Source organism: Ciona intestinalis, unplaced genomic scaffold (assembly GCF_000224145.3).
Source record: "Ciona intestinalis unplaced genomic scaffold, KH HT001055.1, whole genome shotgun sequence".
Taxonomy (NCBI): Eukaryota; Metazoa; Chordata; class Ascidiacea; order Phlebobranchia; family Cionidae; genus Ciona; species Ciona intestinalis.
Window position 1 is genome coordinate 1 of NW_004191376.1, and position 9879 is coordinate 9879.

The following is a 9879-nucleotide window of genomic DNA, read 5'->3' on the forward strand; positions in this document are numbered from 1 at the left end:
TACAGCGATTGACACAATGTTAACAAGCCGGACATTTCAGAATTACTTCATGAGCTGTGGTGCAATTATCTGCATGTACGCGAGTTGGCTAGCAGAAGGTAAACCATTGCTACAGCCAGATGTTAGACCAAGAGAATCCCAGGAGCATATCATGAGTCACGTCTGGATATTAACGTTTGTGGATCATTTTTCAGAATTACTTCATGAGCTGTGGTGCAATTATCTGCATGTACGCGAGTTGGCTAGCAGAAGGTAAACCATTGCTACAGCCAGATGTTAGACCAAGAGAATCCCAGGAGCATATCATGAGTCACGTCTGGATATTAACGTTTGTGGATCATGTAGAAACCAGGATGAAAATATTACTGATTGGGTCCAATGCACTAAGTGTCCTCAGTGACATTAACAAGGCAAAAATCAAATTTGTATGTTCCCATAGTAACAACATGGGTTTAAGGCCAGAAACATTTGTTGGCCTCCACCGAGGTCAAGCCTCCACCGAGGTCAATTAAAGTAAAATCTACAAAACTAAAGCACCATTTTATTTTAATGCTTTAAATTAAAGCAAATGCTCTTACAGAAGTGTAGCGGTTGATTGTGCTCTAACTAGCACAGATTTAATGATATAAAGATAGCTAAATTTAATACTAAATACAAAAAGATTGAATATAAAGCAACGTTGTATAGCGAAAACAAAAAGCATGACAGGAATGGAATGCAGTTTCGCTGCTTGCGTAACATCTACTTTCCTGTCATTCTAATCGTGATAATAAAACAATTACCCAGTTGTGTGTATGCCAGGCGAGTCAATTGCCACATGCCAATGACGCGTTTTATTGTTTTACTACACGTGTTTTTCGTTATACAAATCTTTCACTTTCCTGTACTGAGAGGCAGTACGGGGCTTGATACCCTGCTGTTCTCACTTTGTCTCTAAGCTTGATGTCGCTCGTTCTCCGTACAATAAACAGAGATGTGCCGTACAAGCGTCATACATCGGTGTGCAATGCGTTGCGGAGTCGGATAGCGTGAGCGTCGGGGCAGGAACGGATAGCGTGTGCGTCGGGGCAGGATGGAACAGCGTCGTCGCGAGGCTGCAGAGCGCGAGCAACAACTTCAACATTGGCCGCTCCCCCCCACAGTTGGTGAACCGCTGGACACAAAAAATCCTTCCGATGGCAACAAAGTTAGTATAGACCAAGTTAGGAAACGGCGCTCGTGTCCGCCATTACGGAGCCCACAGAGCGTGAATCGCCTATACAAATGCATGGTCGGCATGTGTTCATTTAGTTCTTGTAAGCGATACAAAGCTAGAAAACACGTCTAGCGGTTGTTTTAACATATAAAATATAATTTCTAATATAAATCTTGTTATATAATATTCAATCTAGGAATTAATGTGGAGTAAATTAGTATTTGACTGGTTTTCGGCGTACAGTGTGGTTAGACAGGGTACTTTACGTTGGCGATTAAGATTAGCAGCAATCAGCTTAGTTTACATAATAATATATGATCATACCTACGAACCTACAGAGCCATTCTTTACTACATTTATAATCCAACATGAGTGGACATGCAGCTCCAAAAGTACTAGCAGATAAGGTGTTCGCGTTTTCCGAATTCATAAAGACCCGGAACGCAGAAAAGGTAGCTTACTGATTCAAGCAGAGGACCAAAAATAACTCAGTATTGTTTTCCTCAATGTCACTTCGATATTAGGCAAATTTTACAAAGATACCTTAAGTTTCGTTGCCGAGTATACGCGTTGAGTTTGTGAGCCAAAAAGTAAAATCACGGCAATTTACATGCAAAACTGCAGCTAGATACACCAGTTTATGGTAATGTTATGCGTTTTTGTTTGTATTTTTATATTTTAAACACGTTCTTTTATGTTTTTGGTTAGTAAACTTGATATTTTCTGTTTTTTTACTCTTGAATCGATTGAGTGTTTAATAAAAGTTGATTATTTTTGTGACGTTTATTATTGTGATAAGATATAACATTAGTAGAAAGCCATTTTTACGCGCAGAAGTGCTTGGTTTTTAAAAAATCGCAATATTTAAACGAAAAACAGCACCCAGCAATGATAAAATGCTATGCCGTGGGCTCCGTAATGGTGGCGACTATGACGTCATAGACGCGAGACAATGGATAACAAGACTCGTTGTTTTACAATCCGTTTCCTAACTTGGTCTATACTAACTTTGGATGGCAAGTGCAGTCAACGATGAATCTTTTTCTCTTTATACCGAGCTGACCACTCACAGGGTTTCACTGGTCTATGTGGCCCGAATATTATATTACTTTATTACTGTTGAAGTGAGTCTGACTAAGACCCCAACAAGCATAACCGTTGAGATGGGTAAAGTTTTCCCCCAACGAGTGATGGCAAAATGCCCTCTTATACCTATTTTTTAGGCTTATTGTGAGTTGATACACTCGCAGGGTTTCATTAATGTTATGGCTCGAATGTCTATTTCTTCTTTGGTCTTATATTTGTATGCATATTGTGAGTTATGTTAGCACACTCACAGGGATTCAGCTGCCTATCAGTGGCGTAGCAGCCACGAGGCAGTTGCAGTAGTCGACAATTTGTCCAATGATGCTCTTGGCCTGAAGTTATAGATCACAATGTGAGAGTTGAGTTAGTCAAAGCAGGACCTGAAAAGTATCAAAACAAGGATGGCCCATTTGCTTCAAAGAGCAGAATAATTAAAGTTGGAGATACCAGCACTAAGCTTGAGCGAAGAAGTGTTTTCAAAGAATGGTTCTATAAAATACTCAAAAACGGTAACAGAATTTTGAGAAGTTGGTTATTATATTCGAAAAAGGAATATGTATTGTTATTGTTGTTTCAATAATTTTTGGCATTTAAACCCACGCATATTTGAGCATGAGAAGTCCAAAATCCACAAAGAATGCTTGGAAAATGGAAAGATCTTGCATTGAGACTACAAATACAAGAAACGATTGACAAGAACCTGCAGAAAAATACGAGTGAAGACCAAAAAAAGTGGAAAGCAATTTTAGAAAGCGTTGTTGAGGTCATATTATTTTTAAGTAAACGAAACCCTCCTTTTCGAGGACATCGTGAAGCTTTTGAATCCAACAACCAAGGGAATTTTTTCGAGACCGTGAAGATTCTGGCAAAATATAGTCCCATACTCAGCAAACACCTTTCAGATATTCGTATTTCTAAGAATGACAACTACTTATCTTTCTCCCACTATTCAAAATGAGCTTACTTTGCTTCTCAGTAAACAAGTCAAAAACATCATTCTTGAAGAGGTGCGCGAAGCTAAATATTTTGCGATTATGTGCGACACCACTCCGGAAATATCACATACAAATGACTTTTATTGTCAGATATGTAACAACAATCAAAAACAGTAGTATTGCCCAACTGGAATCATTTTTGAATTTCTTTCCGTTAAGCGGAAAAACGGCATCTGAAATTTTTCAATCTATTCTAGATGAACTTGAAGAACTAAACAACTTAGACGTGATGATGTGTAGAGGGGACAAGGCTACGACAACGCATCTACCGTGTCGGGAATTCATGCTGGAGTTCAGCAAAAAATCAAAAACATAAATCCAAAAGCACTATTTGTAGTACAGTGTGGAAATCACACACTGAATCTTGCAGGTGTTCATGCCGTCGGATCGTCGCAATTAAGCGACAGATTTTTCGCTGTTTTAGAAAGACTATGTTTTTTTTCTGCCTCTACTCATAGATGGGATGTCCTTCTAAAGCATGCGCCAATCGCGCTGAAGCGAGTGATTGATACGCGATGGAGCACACATCACGCTGCTGTAAAGGCTCTTCACGCAGGTTTTCATGAGATTATGGATGCTCTAGACTCTAGAGGAACTATGTAATCCAAACGAAAATCTTAATACACGAGGTGACGCTCATAGTATACTAGAAGCGATTGTTTGGTGGGCTTTTTATTCCAATGTGTTTGCCTGTTTGGTGGGCTTTCTATTCCAATGTGTTTGCCATCCAAAGCACCGAGACAGTTGGCATCTACCATGTCGGGAATTCATGCTGGAGTTCGGCAAAAAATCAAAAACATAAATCCAAAAGCACTATTTGTACCGTGTGGAAATCACACCGGGAATTCATGCTGGAGTTCAGCAAAAAATCCAAAAGCACTATTTGTAGTACAGTGTGGAAATCACACACTGAATCTTGCAGGTGTTCATGCCGTCGGATCGTCGCAATTAAGCCACAGATTTTTCGCTGTTTTAGAAAGACTATGTTTTTTTTCTGCCTCTACTCATAGATGGGATGTCCTTCTAAAGCATGCGCCAATCGCGCTGAAGCGAGTGATTGATACGCGATGGAGCACACATCACGCTGCTGTAAAGGCTCTTCACGCAGGTTTTCATGAGATTATGGATGCTCTAGACTCTAGAGGAACTATGTAATCCAAACGAAAATCTTAATACACGAGGTGACGCTCATAGTATACTAGAAGCGATTGTTTGGTGGGCTTTTTATTCCAATGTGTTTGCCTGTTTGGTGGGCTTTCTATTCCAATGTGTTTGCCATCCAAAGCACCGAGACAGTTGGCATCTACCATGTCGGGAATTCATGCTGGAGTTCGGCAAAAAATCAAAAACATAAATCCAAAAGCACTATTTGTACCGTGTGGAAATCACACCGGGAATTCATGCTGGAGTTCAGCAAAAAATCCAAAAGCACTATTTGTAGTACAGTGTGGAAATCACACACTGAATCTTGCAGGTGTTCATGCCGTCGGATCGTCGCAATTAAGCGACAGATTTTTCGCTGTTTTAGAAAGACTATGTTTTTTTTCTGCCTCTACTCATAGATGGGATGTCCTTCTAAAGCATGCGCCAATCGCGCTGAAGCGAGTGATTGATACGCGATGGAGCACAAATCACGCTGCTGTAAAGTCTCTTCACGCAGGTTTTGATGAGATTATGGGTGCTCTAGAGGAACTATGTAATCCATTAGCAAGTATGAATTCCGATTTAGTGTCTCTTTCTTTAAACATCGCATCAACCCAAACACTTCTGCCAGTTAATTAATTCAGTTTCATATATTGCAATTTGAATTTAACAGTAAAATTTCCATTTACTTTTTGTTTGTTTGTTGCAGCATGAGTGATATCAATGTCATTTCTTGTTGTACTAAAACAGCTGCTCACGCTCAATTTTACACTTCAACGAATTATATAATGTCATTTTTGCCTCGCAGTATAAAATCAAAATCTAGAATAAAATACTACCTCTGATGCACTTCTGTAAACACGTGTAGCATTCAGCTAAATTTATTTTATTACGACGTGCGATACGACACCGATCGAGTAGGATTGAATTCTTTGGCCCGTCGTGCCAAGCATTTCTCGCGTCGGGAGAGTCTCAAAATTTCACTTCTCCACGTATGCTCTGACGCGGTGTGCATTAGCATACGTAAGGGCGTGTCGGCGTCGGATCGGAAGGCGTTAACGACGCGATAACGAGGGCAGTGTGCGTAAGCAAACGTTGCCCGGACGTCGGGCTTCGTTGTGGTGGAAGCTGTCCGCCCCCGCTGTTGTACAATTGCGCCGAGCTTTCTCCGGGGTGCCGAGGTGCCCTCGCTGCGGAGCCAGGTCTTCGAGGTCGTGCTCTTGCCGACCCTACCATGCTAGGTTGTTTTACACTGAGCGAAAACTTCGGCCCGACGTCCGGTTTCGTTGTAGTGAAAGCTGTCCCCCCCCCCCGGTCGTTGTATTAGTACGCCAAGCTTCCCGAGCTCTCTGCGGGGTGCCGAGATGCTCGAACCCTCTCTGGGATACCAAGGCGCGGTTGCTACTGTAGAAGAGTATAGGCGCTGGGAACGCAGGAGTTGCCTGCACGGCTCGGGCTCCCAATGCTGGAGGTGGAATAGGTGCGGGGAGTGCAGCGGGTCGAACCACAGCAGCAGCGTTAAAACTGCAAAATAATAAATAACGACTTGTACACATAAAAAAAGATAAACAATGTTCACATCACTAAGACGAGATTACATAAGTGACAAATAAAGCTTTCATCGAGAGAAGCACTCATCTGAAACACGCCATAACAAAGATACAAATTCAAAAAATAGTTTCCTATTTATTTTTTTGTTGTTAAAAAACAGAATAGTAGTTTAAAAATAGTTTCGTATTCTTTTGTTGTAAAAAACTTTTGAATGTTAAAGTTTAGGAATGAAAATGTCAGCTGTTCCGCAAAATAAAAAATCGAATGTAGCGTGAAAACCGCGAAATACTAATATAATTAACGATATAAACAATTATATTATAAATATATTTAATTATATTAATTATAAACATAATATTGACGTAAATAAAGTTTACATCACCAAGACGAGATTACCCAAGTAACAAATAAAGCTTTCATTGAGAGAAGCAGTAATCTAAAGCACGCTTCTGGGAAATCATAAAAATGATTTTTTTGTTTTTTTTCGCATAAAAAATGTAGTTGTACTGTTTTGAACTTATTTTTTTTTGCAAAAAAAAACTGTTGTAAATACTAATGTTAGAAACTTTTTTTAATAAAGTGTTAATTTTTATTGCTTAAAACCAGTAATCATAAAAATGATTTTTTTGTTTTTTTCGCATAAAAAATGTAGTTGTACTGTTTTGAACTTAAATTTTTTTGCAAAAAAAAACTGTTGTAAATACTAATGTTAGAAACTTTTTTTAATAAAGTGTTAATTTTTATTGCTTAAAACCAGTAACTGTACAGTTTTATTTAAAACTTTTTTTTGAATTCTTTTGGGAAACATGAAAAAATTGATTTTTTTGTTTTTTTTGCATGAAAATTGTAGTTGTACTGTTTTAAACTCAAAAGTTTTTGCCAAAAAAATTGTAAAAACTAATGTTAAAATTTTTTTTTTATAAAGTTTTAATTTTTTGTTGCTAAAAACAAGTAACTGTACAGTTTTATTTAAAACATTTTTTAATGTTATAAACTTAAAATTTTTTTGAAAAAAGTTTGCAAAAAAAAACAATTGTTGTAAAAACTAATGTTAAATTTTTTTTTAATTTTTAATTTTGTTATTGTTTAAACAAGTAACTGTACAGTTTTAATAAAACATTTTTTTGATTTCGTTTGGGAAACAAGAATTGTAGTTGTACTGTTATGAACTTAAAATTTTTCCGAAAAAATTTTGCAAAAAATAAATAAAAAATTGTTGTAAAAACTAATGTTAAAATTTTTTTAATTTTTTTTTAATTCTTTATTGTTTTTTTGATTTCGTTTGGGAAACAAGAAAAAATTTGTTTCTTTTTTTTTGCATAAAAATTGTAGTTGTACTGTTATGAACTTAAAATTTTTCCGAAAAAATTTTGCAAAAAAATAAATAAAAAATTGTTGTAAAAACTAATGTTAAAATTTTTTTAATTTTTTATTCTTTTTTTTTAATTCTTTTAGTTAAGTATTTTTTGATTTCCTTTGGGAAACATGAAAAAATTTGTTTCTTTTTTTTTGCATAAAAATTGTAGTTGTACTGTTATGAACTTAAAATTTTTCAGAAAAAATTTTGCAAAAAATAAATAAAAAATTGTTGTAAAAACTAATAGTTAAATTTTATTTTAATTCATTTTTTTTTTATTGTTTAAAACAAGTAACTGTACAGTTTTAATTAAAATATTTTTTGATTTCCTTTGGGAAACATGAAAAAATTGATTTTTTTTTTTGCATAAAAATTATAGTTGTACTGTTATGAACTTAAAATTTTTCAGAAAAAATTTTGCAAAAAATAAATAAAAAATTGTTGTAAAAACTAATAATTAAATTTTATTTTAATTAATTTTTTTTTATTGTTTAAAACAAGTAACTGTACAGTTTTAATTAAAACATTTTTTGGAATTCCCTTGGGAAACATGAAAAAATTGATTTTTTTTTTTTTTGCATTAAAATTATAGTTGTACTGTTATGAACTTAAAAAAAAAATTTGCAGAAAAAAAAATTGTTGTAAAAACTAATATTAAAATTTTTTTTTTCAATAAATTTTTTTAATTTTTTGTTGTTTAAAACAAGTAACTGTACAGTTTTAATTAAAACCTATTTTGATTTCCTTTGCGAAACATGAAAAAATTGATTTTTTTTGTTTTTTTTTGCATAAAAATTGTAGTTGTACTGTTATGAACTTAAATTTTTTCAGAAAAAATTTTGCAAAAAATAAATAAAAAATTGTTGTAAAAACTAATAATAAATTTTATTTTAATTAATTTTTTTTTTTTTTAGTAACTGTACAGTTTTAATTAAAACATTTTTTTGAACTCCTTTGGGAAACACTAAACAATTGTTTTTTTTTGTTTTTTTTCAGCATAAATATTGTAATTGTACTGTTATAAACTTCAAATATTTTCGAAAAAATTAAAAAAGAAAAAAATTGTTGTAAAACTAATGTTAAAATTTTTTTTTAATAAAATTTTAATTTTAAACAAGTAACTGTACAGATTTAATTAAAACATTTTTTTGGAATTCCTTTAAAAAACATGAAAAAAATGATTTTTTTGCTTAAAAATTGTAGTTGTACCGATATAAACTTAAAATTTTTCCGAAAAATTTCTGCAAAAAAAAAATTGTTGTAAAAACTAATGTTAAAAATTTTTTTTCAATAAAATTTTAATTTTTTTCTGTTTAGAACAAGTAGTAACTGTACAGTTTTAATTAAAACAGTTTTTTGAATTAAATTTAAAAACATGAAAAAATTGATTTTTTTTGTTATTTCAGCATAAAAATTGTAGTTGTACTGTTATAAACTTATATTTTTTTAGAAATGATTTTGCAAAAAAAAAAAATTGTTGTAAAAACTAAAGTTAAATTTTTTTTTAATAAAATTTTAATTTTTGATTGTTTAAAAAACAAGTAACACGAAAAATTAACTATTACAAGTGTGAGCAGGTCACGCAGTGGGCTAGAGAAGCCACAAAGGCGTCCATAGTGGAGTTTAGCTCAATAACGCTGGACTGGCGAGTGTGTATGGCCTCTGAGACGGAGCAATTTCTAAGATACCGATTGCTGCTGCCTAGAGAGGTGGCCCTAGCCAGTGCAGTAGTTTGCGAGCACGGCTAAACTATGTGGCGCCATTTTCGTACCTGCACGGCGAACGGGGGAATTACGTGATGCTAGCTCCATCTAACGACGACCAACTGTCGCTCTACAGTTACCGTAAATTCGCCCCATCTTTGAAAGAGTTTTAACACCCGCTTTTCCTGTTGCTTCTCTACTGATTTTTGCGTCTTCCATACCTGTTACCTACTTAAATACCTAGCCCTTTGGCCTGATTCCTGTTACGACTAAGTCCCTCTTCAGTATAACTTCCACGTAGTCTTAACAACCACTTTTCCTGTTGTTTCTTCTTTGATTTTCGCGCCTTTTGTACCTGTTTTTTACTTGAATATCCAGCTACTTGGGCAGAGCCCTGTTAATACCTAAGTACCTCCTCAATATAGCTCCCACACAAACCACTAGTAAATGACTAATGACGCATGAGTCTGAGATATGGACCCGAGGAGTCCAGTACAAGCATGTTACTTGCCCTCACCGCGAACCGGTTTAGAGTTTAAATGAAAAGTTTGCCCATTTTTTAAAATGGTTACGACTCTCTTAAGGTGGTTACCTTCTCGTGGTAAGAGTCGCAACTACCTCAAGTCACAGTGTGGGCTCGGCGGAAACTAAAAACCACCAACACTGGCAAAGGGTGCGCTAAATAGAAATGTGGCTGTTCGTTTGCGCTGCCAATTGCCGTTTTGGTCGTATCGAGTGGTTTTGTCGCAGCTAGTTGCAAGTCGATCTCGCGGCGGGATAACAGGGAATAGCGGGCAAGAGCTCGCCCTCGTACCGCCGCGCGATAAGTGACAGTTTTCTAAGCTCTGA

General features: G+C 35.3%; 1 long non-coding RNA gene across 1 annotated transcript in view; it reads left to right on the forward strand.

The window, feature by feature from the left end:
- The first annotated feature begins 2220 nt into the window (after positions 1-2220).
- LOC108950810 overlaps positions 2221-9879 on the forward strand; it is a 21211-nt gene continuing 13552 nt past the window's right edge. Inside the window, exon 1 of the long non-coding RNA XR_003397322.1 lies at positions 2221-3090. This is a non-coding gene — a long non-coding RNA (uncharacterized LOC108950810). The remainder of the gene's footprint in view (positions 3091-9879) is intronic.